The sequence below is a fragment of the Armigeres subalbatus genome, chromosome 3 (genome assembly GCF_024139115.2).
Source record: "Armigeres subalbatus isolate Guangzhou_Male chromosome 3, GZ_Asu_2, whole genome shotgun sequence".
Lineage (NCBI taxonomy): Eukaryota > Metazoa > Arthropoda > Insecta > Diptera > Culicidae > Armigeres > Armigeres subalbatus.
The window spans coordinates 380,494,351-380,506,331 of NC_085141.1; the positions used below are offsets into that span (position 1 = coordinate 380,494,351).

General features: G+C 44.3%; 2 long non-coding RNA genes across 3 annotated transcripts; both read right to left on the reverse strand.

The window, feature by feature from the left end:
* Window positions 1-4,139, reverse strand: LOC134223760 (uncharacterized). 2 transcript variants are annotated; one of them, XR_009982711.1, is made up of 4 exons: window positions 1,310-4,139; window positions 1,117-1,250; window positions 331-512; window positions 1-262 (listed from the first exon to the last, which is right to left on the reverse strand). It is a non-coding gene; the product is annotated as an uncharacterized LOC134223760 (long non-coding RNA). The 2 variants fall into 2 exon arrangements; XR_009982710.1 differs by having other exon boundaries at window positions 7-262; window positions 331-484; window positions 1,310-4,135.
* A 19-nt stretch (window positions 4,140-4,158) lies between these two features.
* On the reverse strand, window positions 4,159-5,411 carry LOC134223761 (uncharacterized). The gene is made up of 3 exons (XR_009982712.1): window positions 5,119-5,411; window positions 4,828-5,050; window positions 4,159-4,756 (listed from the first exon to the last, which is right to left on the reverse strand). It is a non-coding gene; the product is annotated as an uncharacterized LOC134223761 (long non-coding RNA).
* Window positions 5,412-11,981: the final 6,570 nt, after the last annotated feature.

Here is an 11,981-nt window from a genome sequence, read left to right on the forward strand (position 1 = left end):
TTACTGATCGGTTTTCAATATCATTGCACATATTTATCAATCTTATTTGAATCAAAGCCAGGCATTAAAAATTGTTTTTATTTTCATGGTTTATTTGTGTTTATTGATAATAGTTGTGCTTATAAGATATATGATAGCTAACATAACAGATATCTCAATAAATGTTTCAGAAGAGTACATAACATGCAATAGTTTGGAAGCCCACGAAGATACTGCATCCTGCTTTTTACTTGTCAGACTATTCGTCATTTCTCCTTGAGTCCTGCAAAATAAATGCATTGTTCAGTGAATTTGCAAAGCAAGCAGCATTATTAATTATGCTATACAAACCTTTTTCCTGCTGCATCAAGCGAGTTTCGTTGTTACCAGTAATCATTCGACCTTTCTTTGGTCTGAAAAATGAACAGATTCTCCAAAACTTTCCTGAGCTAAATGAACCAGCGTCGAAACCGAAATTTCCGTATACGTGTACTTGAAAATCAGCCTGAGCGGAAATGGTAGAAGTTATCTATCTGTAATAGGGTAAAGTGCCCAATAGTGGACCCCCAACCAATAGTGGACCCTCCAGCCATTTTTGCATTATTACAGCACAATGTAAACATTTTGCTATGAAATTCCATCGGGAGAACCCACCCTACAGTCCTATGATTTGATTACATGCATTGGAAATGCTATGGAAAGTAAAATTAGATGATTTTTTACAAATCCATAAAAAATAAACACGAGAGTGTCCATTATAGGAATATTTTGGGGGGTCCATAATAGGAAAGAAGAACGTCCCGAAACGGGACATGAAAATCAAATGAAGTGTCGACTATAGGGAAGCAATTTCCTATTACGGACCCCCAGGGGGTCTACTATAGGGCGAATTCAGTCAGACTTTAAAATGTTAATTTCAACGAATAACGTCGTGTATTTGAGTGTTTTATGTATGTATCGTGAAGAGGAGGTGCAGAGCTTGATATTAAATATCACGCAAAATTACCATTTTGAAAATTTCCACTCCTTATGCCAGGAAGAGCAAAATTTCGCTACTAGGGGGTCCACTATTGGGCATTTTACCCTACTATATTAACTTATTGACTATGCGTTTAATTATAGTAACTGAAAACTTACGTATACTCCTCTAGGCAGTTGTTATACTCCCGTATAGCGTAGCTCCAGCCGTAGAACCATCTCGTCCCTTGTAGTATTCCGAATTCTCAGTTCCGAACCTATGTTCGATGTTTAGTTAGGTTCTGAAATATAGGCTAAATTATGATTATGAAGTAATCGAGAGAATATGTATATTGCACCTTCAACTATTTACCTTGTAATTGCTGAGAAATTCGGCAGGTTCTTTCAAGCAGTATTTGAAGAGTTTTCCTTCTCCTCGAGTTTCCGTATAATGCAGTTGCAGTAGAAACATTTTCGTTTTTGGGGTTTTCGAAATGAATAATGACAAGACTAATATTTTGTTTATATTGTGCACTACAAATTCATTTTACACATAATATAGTATATTTGAACCTCTTATAATAATTAATATTTATACATGATTTTTATTAGGCGCACTTAGAATGTAAATTTTGAATTGCGCTCGTCGTCTATGTGCTTTTTGCACTTATAATTTATCAGCCATTTAATTTGAGTGTGGCATTCGAGCAGTTGGCGGCTTTAAAAAAAGCTTTCATTTAATAGCTGTGGAAAAGCTTACAGAACACTAGGATGAAAAGCTGGCCAAGTTCCAGTTGGTATGTAGTCATTGATGGTGAAGAATACTTCAAGAATAAACTACAACAATAAAATATTCAATAAAATCTTTACACTATAGATGCTTTAATTATTTCTAAATTGTTTTTCACACAGAACCAGAATGGATTGAACAACAACATGAACTGACCTAAATCCTCTTAGCAAATTATTACAAAGCTATCTCAATCAGGTCCCGGTTCATTCAATTCGAGAACGGAGTGGGTGGGGTATAGCTGGCGTTTTTTATGGTGTTGGAGCTGCCCAGAACTCCATCTGCCCAGTCATCAACCCTGCGGCTGTGTATGTTGGTCCAGCAGATCATAATTCCTGTCCAAGTGGGATATTTAAATCATCAAATCCTAAATCAATCATAAGCACCACAGATCCTTTTCTGGTTCAATCAGATGCTGAATAACATTGAGGTGAGTATTTGGTATGACTACGTATGACTACATTTGTTGTTCACTTAGTATTTATGCGTTTCCGAAGTTTAGGAACTACAAGTTACGCAGAATAATTTAAAACGAGCTGATTGCTCTTCGAATAAACAAATGTCGATGATTCCGTTAATAAAGCAACAAATTGGTGGATTGCAGAATCAAATCACCCACAAAAAGTAATCTTGAACAAGCATTCTGGAAATATCAACCACCTGGCAAATAACTTCCGTCGTGAACTTAATAATCTAACTGTCGCGACCGGGCATCATCGTCCCGCGGTTCATTGTCGTGAATAACACCACCCGCGTTGGCTGGACACTCCGAATAATAGAGGGCGGTGTTACGGCTTTACCCATCGTCGGAGTAGATATTATGCCGGCTTCTGACTGTCCCATCCGATTATAGTCCTCGGTCCAAATGTTGACACCGCTTCATCCTTCCATCGTTCCGATGTCCGGCTGCTGAAGTTGTGCTTTCCGCAATCCGTCAATCAATTCCAATCTTGGAGCGTCGAGCCATCGCTGGTGGTGTTATTCACGACAATGAACCGCGGGACGAGGATACCCGGTCGCGACAGTTAGATCATTAAGTCCACAATGAAAGTTATCTGCCAGGTGGTTGATGTTTCCAGAATGCTTGTTCAAGATTACTTTTTGTGGGTAATTTGTTTCTTTCTTATCGGAATCAACGACATTTGATATGTGGAAGAACAATCAGCTCGTTATAAATTATTCCGCTAAAATTCGGAAATGCATAACTAAGTGAACAACAAATGTAGTCATATTAAATACTCACCTCAATGTTATTCTGCATCTGATTGGACAAGAAAAGGATCTGCGGTGCTAATGATTGATTGAGGATCTGATGATTTAAATATCCCGCCTGGCCAGGCATTAGGATATGCTGGACAAACATACCTCCACCCACTCCGCTCTCAAATTTAATGAACCGGGACCTGATTGAAGAGCCTGATTGAGATAGGTTTGCTAAAAGAATTTAGGCAAGCCAGGTATGTTGTTCAATCCATTCTGTTTCTGTGAAAAAAGCAATATAAAATAAATTAATGCATCTATAGTGTAAAGATTTTATTGAATATTTCATTGTGGTAGTTAATTTTGACCTTAAATTTTAGATTTACCATACTGTTCATGTCGAAATATGAATCGGAAAACTTACAATCAAATGGTGGAATTGAATGGAATATGAGTCGTGTTTTGATTTTGTTTTTTTTTTATAGCTGAACACACTGAAGTCTTCTTCACCTTTAATGACACTACATACCAACTGGAACTTAGCCAGCTTTCCAACTTGGTGCTCTATAAGCTTTTCCACATTATAATTGAATGCGTTTTTATGGCCGCCAACTGCATGAATACCATGTATCTTGCGTGGCAAGTGTGCCCAGGGAGCCGAGAATGTTTCCCATCCTAGAATATGCTAGACGGATTGTATACACACTACACAGTCAATCATTTAAAATGTATATCTAGTTAAATCCTGAAAATACAAATGTATATCCAAGGATGTTATCGATCATTAAATGATCTAAATTTTAGTATTTTGCGTTCGATCATTTAGTAGTTTGTCAATAACTCATTCCACAATTTCAAAATGTGTTGTATGGTAGACTTCTGGTGCGAAGGTTTTTCTACAACTCTGCCTAATGGTTCGTTAAAAGAATTCAACTAATAACGGAGTTATAGCGCTAGTTGCAGTAACTTAAACTAAATTATTGGAATTTTGTTATCATTTAGTCTAAGTTACTGAAACTATAGCTATAACTCTGTTACTAGTTGAATTCAAACAACGAACCATTAGGCAGAGTTGTAGAAAAGAACTAGAAGTCCACCATACAACACATTTTGAAATTCAGCTTTTGTAATGAGTTATTAACAAACTACTAAATGATCGAACGCTAATTTCTAAATGATTGATAACATCCTTGTGTATAAGTAGTTAAAACCTAAATAACTTACCCCACTAATTTTCCGAATGAGCTTGCGAGCGAAAACAAAGCAGCTATACGATTTTTACAAGTCGGACACCACTCTCCAGGATAGCAATATCTCATGGTACGCTTTTTTACCACTATCACCAAGAAAGAAGAAAATTCGTTAGGCGTTTCCTAGGGGAAAGTGGGGCAAGACAGCCAACGTTGATTATGACATTCGCCACTTCCAGCGAACGCAAACTACACTCTGGTTCCAGCAACACTTCTCCAGCGACCATTCTTTTGCCGCTGCCTGCCGATATGTTTGCTTTACTTCTTCCGGGTGGATGGTAGCAAAAGATGAGACATAACAGAAGAACTCGTTAAGTTTTATACTTTCTGGGTTTTTTCCGTGATTCCTTCACCAAGCAGAAGTCTACGAGTCCTAATCCATATGTATTCTTTGATCGAATTGCTTGATGTCGTGTCTACTATGACGCTGATGTTAAATTTTCGACGTTGATCAAATTTTGGCCGACCAGTTGCTGCAGGCAATACAATACACTCGTTTGGAGTGAATCTTTGAATGATTTTCTCCGCCTGCAGTGCGATGGTCTTTTGCTGGGAGTCTTTTGCATTTCAGGATCGATGTCTGGAGATAAATGTGGAAGCATACATTTTAAGTCACTTTCAGATTAACAGCAAATTCAGAATTAAACTCACCGTTCCAGAAATAGCCGCCAGAAGAATCTAGTTTTGGTCATCTGACAAAAAACACCAGCAGCAGATCAACACTTGGGATCGGGTTCACTGACGTTCTGTAGCTAGTGATCCGAGATGGGATTATTATGTGACAGGCAAACAACAATTCAGCAGCTTGTTATCTGTGGCTTCTAACTTCGTCGGTGTTCTAACCTCTGGTCGTTGCTGTATACGAACGGATTTGCTGGAAGAATCACAATTATGGTTAATGATAAGAAGAAACAATCAGCAAACTTGACTATAGCTTCTTACCTGTATCCGATACCCGAAATTCGTCATAAACCGTGGGACAGCCTTTATTTTTGCTGATTAGCTAAATTATTTGAAAAAACTATGATCAGTCGGGAATGAAAATTAATGACAATTGACAGTAATATTTTCCCGTGGATGAACACTTGAAATCACATGCTGCTCCATAAGACTACCTTATGATTTTGATTCATAAGGATAAACATTGAAATTCATAGGGCATATCTATGTAATTAATACTAACGATTTTGATTTTCATAGTAGCCTTATGAAGCGTCTATGAAATGAACTTCTGGTGTTTCATAAGGCATAACTTATGAAATTCCATATTTTATTTCCGCCAGTGTATGATCGCTACAAAAACAAACTTTTTATAGAAGGCACGGAGACCCATAGTGTTATATACCGATCGACTCAGCTCGACGAATTGAGGTGATGTCTGTGTGTATGTGTGTGTGTGTGTTTGTTTTTTTTTCTTCCTAAGCAATGGAGGGGGAATCTGCTCAATAGACATCCTGGGTTGTCCAGGAAGTGCGGGGTTAGGGACCACCTCCAACAGCAAACGAGGGAGGAAGGACTACATCCCCGACCCGCTAAACCGTTTCCATTGCCGCCAAGCCCATAGTCCCTTCGGTACAACCAGAAAGTAATGCTTCAAACAGTGCACAACGCACCCTCGAGGTTAGCTGCGTGTCCTTGCAGCACCGAACATCGTGACTCGCTTTTTTAGAAGAACACCAGCGCCAGCGCATTGCCGGCTTTCCAGGTGGCCTTACCACGCCCTATGTCCTCGGAAGGTGGGAAGGGTCGACTTCGCGCCTGCTTCCCTCTGCACGACTGGTATCAAGAATGATGTACCGCGTGCACCCCAAATTGACCTCTCTGCGGCAGGGTCTATTCGCCAACACACAGAGGGACTTGCCGACGCGGTGCCTACGCCTGCCCCAGCCTTGACGAGGATCCGTTTCCGTCCTCGGGCTCGGAACCCGCCCCGTTGACCGACGCCGCGAAAGCGACGGTACCATGTTGTTCTTCACGCGACCACTTGTTCGATAAAAGGATCGAGTTCGACCACAGGGCACCGGTATGACCCATGAAGCCGACTCCGAACCCTTGGAACACCTCTTATTTGCGCCTGAACTAGCCATTCCTCGAGTCCACGCGCCACCTTCTGTGTAGCTCCGAGACGATTTGGACGATAGCCGATAAAACGGCGTTCCAGCCAACTTCATCTTTACACATCCTCCGGACTAGGTTGTCCGGGGAAGTGTCCAGACCACATGTGTGTGAGTGTGTGTGTGTTTTTTTTTTACAAGGGTTAAAGGCCATCAAAAATCTGCGCGACAGACACCTCGAGCATCCATACTTTGCTCGAAGGCGAACAGGGATGGGCTCCTCCCGACCTGCTAAAAATGTGCCTCCCGGATAAACCGGGTCCCTTATCCTCCTTGCCTCGATCCTCTCGGGACCACGGGATGCTGCGACTACTTCGGAGGGGGGGGGGGCGGTTGTGCTCATGCACTTCTTCTAAAATTCCGGCCCCTAGCTTAGGCTAGTTCGCCGACTGGCTTGCTGAGATCCACTGCTACGTTGTCTCGATCCCTAGGCGGTTGTGCAATAAGCTTCCTCACTCGAATCCTCCTGACTTCCCCCGGCGTCCAGGGTGGTCTACCAGTTCCGGTGAAGGAAACTTCCGCACTGATGGTGTCCCGACTACCGGCGGCTATCGCAGGGGACGCTTTCGCGCATTGCGCCGTTGCGGGTTGCAGAGGTGGTCCGACAGTTCCGGTGGTGGATGACGTCCGCACGAGCGGTGCCCTACATACCCGAAGCACTTCCTTCTTCTTTCTTCTTTCTTCAGCAGGTTGGCAATTCGAGTGCCGAGGTCTGTCCAACGATTCCGGTTGGCAGAAGATTTCCGGTTCGCTGGCGCTCCGACGACCCGAGACCAAACACTGCTCACTGTGCTGGATTTCGCTCCAAACCGACGCTTATTTGCTGGTCCCTTCTCCATCGACGCTGCAGCTCTGACAGTATTTGCGTCACGACTCTGCTTACTGCATTCGTACCTTCATCGCGACACATTCGCTCTGCGATGTTGTCCGCCCGTAGGGCAGGCATTCCTCTTCGTACTTCCGCAAACCTTGGGCAATCGAATACCACGTGTTCTGAAGTTCATACACGCCGGACAGAATGGCGATGACGCATGGCCACACCGATGCAGATAGTGGCGGAAACATCCATGTCCGGAAAGGAACTGTGTGAGGTAAAAGTTCACCTCTCCATGCTCCCTATACACCCACGTCAACACATTGGGGATGAGCCGGTGGGTCCACCTTCCATTATCCGCATTGTCCCACTCCTGCTGCCACTTCCCCATAGAGTCCAGTCTCACCGTCTTCCTCACATTTCTGATATCTCTTCGTTGGTAGCACTCGATATCCTCTGCTAGGGTTATGCAGATTGGAATCATCCCTGCGATAACGCAAACTGCCTCCGAGGAAATGGTTCGGTACGCACTCGCGACTCGAACGGCCATTAGACGAAACACGCTGTTCAACTTTCTGCGGTTACGTTTCGTCTTGAGCGCAGCTCCCCAGGCTGGAGCTCCGTACCCCAGTATCGAGGATGCTACTGCTGCCAGAAGACGTCTACTGCTGCTTTTAGGACCACCTACGTTCGGCATGATCCTTGCAAACGCACTGACCATTTTAGATGCCTTTTCGCAGGTATAGTCCACATGGGTGTTGAAATTCAACCGGTCGTCGATCATCACTCCTAGATGCCTCAAAGCCCGCCAGTATCGCAGTTTTTTGAGCCACGTTTGGAATTTCATCCGGACCCGGAGCTTTCTTCATCTTCAGACCTTTCGCCACTGATGACTTGCATACCTGCAATGGTTACTCCGTCTTCATCTACGTACGGTGTAGGCGGCCACATCGTAGAATCATGCTGCGGGAAGAGACCATCAACGATGATCTTCAGCTTGTTCGGACACATTTCCGCTGGCGTCACTGGACCCCTGATCCTCGCTGTTACGACACGATAAGCGTTGCCCCAAGGATCAGCGTCAGCTTATCGGCACAACTCCTTAAAGCAGTTGGATTGGCTGACTTTAATCTCCCGTTTGAAGGCCGATCTAGCTTCACGGAAGATTATCTTACGCTCCTCTCTGACTGTTTCAGACCTTGCTCTCTGAAAGCGTCTTCTGGCTCTGAGACACGCAGCACGAAGGCTAGCAAGAGTATCGTTCCACCAATAGTTTAGCCGCCGGCTTTTCCTTGGCTCCAGTCTCCTTGGCATCGTCGCATCGCATGCCCTCGCAAGAGTTTCTGTCAGCTCGTCTGCATCGAGATTTGTAGCGCCGCTGTCTGCTCGGAGTGCTTCGATAAAAAGATCTTTGTCGAAGTCCTTCGCCTTTCATTTTCGCCCGCTATTCCTAATCTCTCGCCGTACCGTATGCATTCGTGTTCCAACACAATACCGGATCGCCTGATGATCACTATGTGTATAGTCCTCATTTACTCTCCAGTTCATGTTCCTCACCAGCGACGGACTGCAGAACGTGACGTCGATGATGGACTCCCTGCCATCTCTGCGAAATGTACTAACGGTACCTTCGTTGCACAGCCTGACGTCCAGCTTTGCCAACGACTCCAGCAAACTGTAACCTCTGGGGTTAGTCAGCCTGCTTCCCCACTCCACTGCCCAAGCGTTGAAGTCGCCTCCGATGATTACCGGTTTTCGGCCGATCAGCTTCTCCGTGAGTGAGTTCAGCATCCGGTTATACTGCTCCAAAGTCCATCTTAGGGGTGCGTAGCAGCAAAACACGAAGATCCCGTTGATTTTGGAGATAACGAAACCTTCGCTTGAGCTGTCTACCACTTCTACCTTGCCGTTGTCAGAAGGGATCCGATACGGTTCAGCAATAATTGCCACGTCACACATTGCTTCTGTTGTCGACTGCCACAACAGTTGCTGTGCGGTGTCGCAATCTCCATCTGCTTGGTGACTCGTGGGGCGAATCTCAACGGGCACACCGACCATCCTACTTTCACCTTGCCCGCCTCCACCATTTTGTTGGCAGCCTCTGCTGGTAGTCGTATCGCTGCTACTTGTGTGCCACCGTACGCTCTCCTCAGTCGAATCGTCATTTGCACTTCCCCCAGCTTGCATTGTGAGACCAGTGCATCCCTCAGTTCGTCTTCCGTCGTGATCTCGTCCAGGTCTCTGCACTCGACCACTGCTTCCTGCGTTAGAGCTCTTACGTTACCGTCACTGCCCAATGAATTGGCAATGAGCTCCCGGAAGGCCGAGCTCTTGATCGTGGGATCCTTCTTCAGCTCGAACAGCAACTCCCCCTTCTGGGTACGCCTAGTTCTCACCACTTTCTCACCCAAGTCTTTTAGCTCCGGGTCCTCTTTCACCTTCTGCAGGATCGCTGCGTACGACGTTTTATCGCTCGCTTCTACGATCAGGGCATCACCTTTAACTCTCTCCCGAGGAGAACGACGTTTTTCTTGTTTCTTCTGTTCCTTCCTCTTTTCCACATTCTCCTTCTGCTGCTTCCTCTTCTCCCGCTGGCTTTCCACGGTCTGCCACTCACCATCCTTGACACGTTCCTTCAGCACGCTGGCAAAGTCTTGCACGTTCCGTTGCTTTTTCGTGCCTTCCTGCTCTCCAGGCGAATCCCTTCCTCGCTTTTCCGTGCGAGTGGTTCGGGGACTTTTAGGTGCCTGCTGCGTTTCAATTGCTGTATGCTCCGCCGCATCTTTCAGCACCTTTTCAGCTGCTTCGGCTTTCTTTTTCAGCGCGATCTGTTCGTGTTCGGCTGCTTTTATGGCGGAATTAATGCTTGTCACTAGAAGCTTGATCTTCGTGTGAACATTGTGCTTGTCCTTCACGAAGTCATAAAGCTCGTTGACTCGCTTCCGCACCTCCATCAGGTTGGACCTCCCGAATTGTAGCTCCTCCTGAGTAGCACTACTTTCCGATTTTTGGGTGGACACCCTATTCCCGGATCCTAGCTCCTGTTGGCCTGCCTGGTACTCAGCAGTCTTGGCCGTACTATGTACTTATCCTTAACCGATTTACTCGCAACAAATTGCATTCGACGCAGGATATTGTTTCCTATTGAAAATTGGTCAGATCGGACTATAAGGCTTGCTGGCGTTAATCATCTTTCTCTTGCACGCGTACGGAGGGGGTAGGATTTGTTTTCATCGGGAAACGCTTCGTCCCGATGAAAACAAATCCTATCCAGTATGTGCGCGTACAAGAGAAAGATGATCAAACGTCAGCAAGCTCTATGGGCTCGGAAGTTATGGCCAAAATACCACTTTTTTTTATAGAAAAAATGGGTGAAAAAATATCACTCATTTTTCAGGCACTTAAGCCCCAAACGCAATACAACGGAACGGCGACGGAAACGGAAAATTTGACAGTTAGTCTTGGGGCTTTATCCTTAACCGAGTAGCGGCAGTAGGGTAAAATGCCCAATAGTGGACCCCCTAGTAGCGAAATTTTGCTCTTTTTGTCATAAGGAGTAGAAATTTTCAACATATTAATGCTGCTTGACATCTAATACCAAGTTCTGCATCTCCTCTTCACGATACATACATAAAACACTCAAATACACGACGTTATTCGTTGAAATTAACATTTTATAGTCTGACTGAATTCGCCCTATAGTAGACCCCCTGAGGGTCCATAATAGGAATTTGCTTCCCTATGGTCCAATGCACCGAATGAACACAATGACGTTTGAGTCGGGCGCTGTTTACTAAAAATGAACACTTGCATGAACTCGATGAATGAAAAAGTATTCATTCTTAGTAAACAGCGCACCGCTCAAACGTCAATGATGAACTCGGTGCATTTGACCATAGTCGACACTTCATTTGATTTTTATGTTCCGTTTCGGGACGTTCTTCTTCCCTATTATGGACCCCCCAAAATATTCCTATAATGGACACTCTCGTGTTTATTTTTTATAGAATTGTAAAAAATCATTTAATTTTACTTTGCATACCATTTCCAATGCATGTAATCAAATCATAGGACTGTAAGGTAGGTTCTCCCGATGGAATTTCATAGCAAAATGTTTACATTGTGCAGTAATAATGCAAAAATGGCTGGAGGGTCCACTATTGGTTGGGGGTCCACTACAGTGAACGTTCGCTAATTGGGTTTTTTCTAGTTGGGGCGTTTTTTAGTTGGGGGTTCGCTAATTGGGGCGAAACCCAATTAAAAAGCAGCTAAACGTCAGAATGTGATGTCAAAAACGCGTTGACGTTTTGTTTCCGTGTTTAGCGGGCTCGATATTTTCTGGCGCGTAAAATTTTCCTTTGTTCAGTGCAAAAAGTAAACAACATTTACGCTTGTCAAAACGCCCCAATTAGCGAACGGCATTCGCTAGTTGGGGTGAGGTCGTGCCCCAATTAGCGAACGATCACTGTATTGGGCACTTTACCCTAGTTCCTGGAAGCGCGAAGAAAAGATATTTTAGTTACTAGATAAAGATTGTCGCTACTGTTCCCTTTGTTCTGCTGTCCGAAACATGTGTGGTACATACCTGTCAAATCGTATGGATTTTCCTTCTTTGACATTTAGCTCCCCTATCCTCGCCAGCAAAAGATGTTCCGGACAGCGACGACAGCGACAATCTTTATCTAGTAACGCGCGCGAAGCCATCCAACTTTTTTCTTCTCCGTGATAACTAGCTTTTTCATTTTTCTCCGTGTACGCTTTGTATATATGTTGCTGCATAGGCAATCATTCCAGTCATCAACGTTCTGAATCACTGAAAATATATATTTTTGACGCAGATTTTGACGGCGCTTAGCTGTCATTGCCTTTCCTTCATG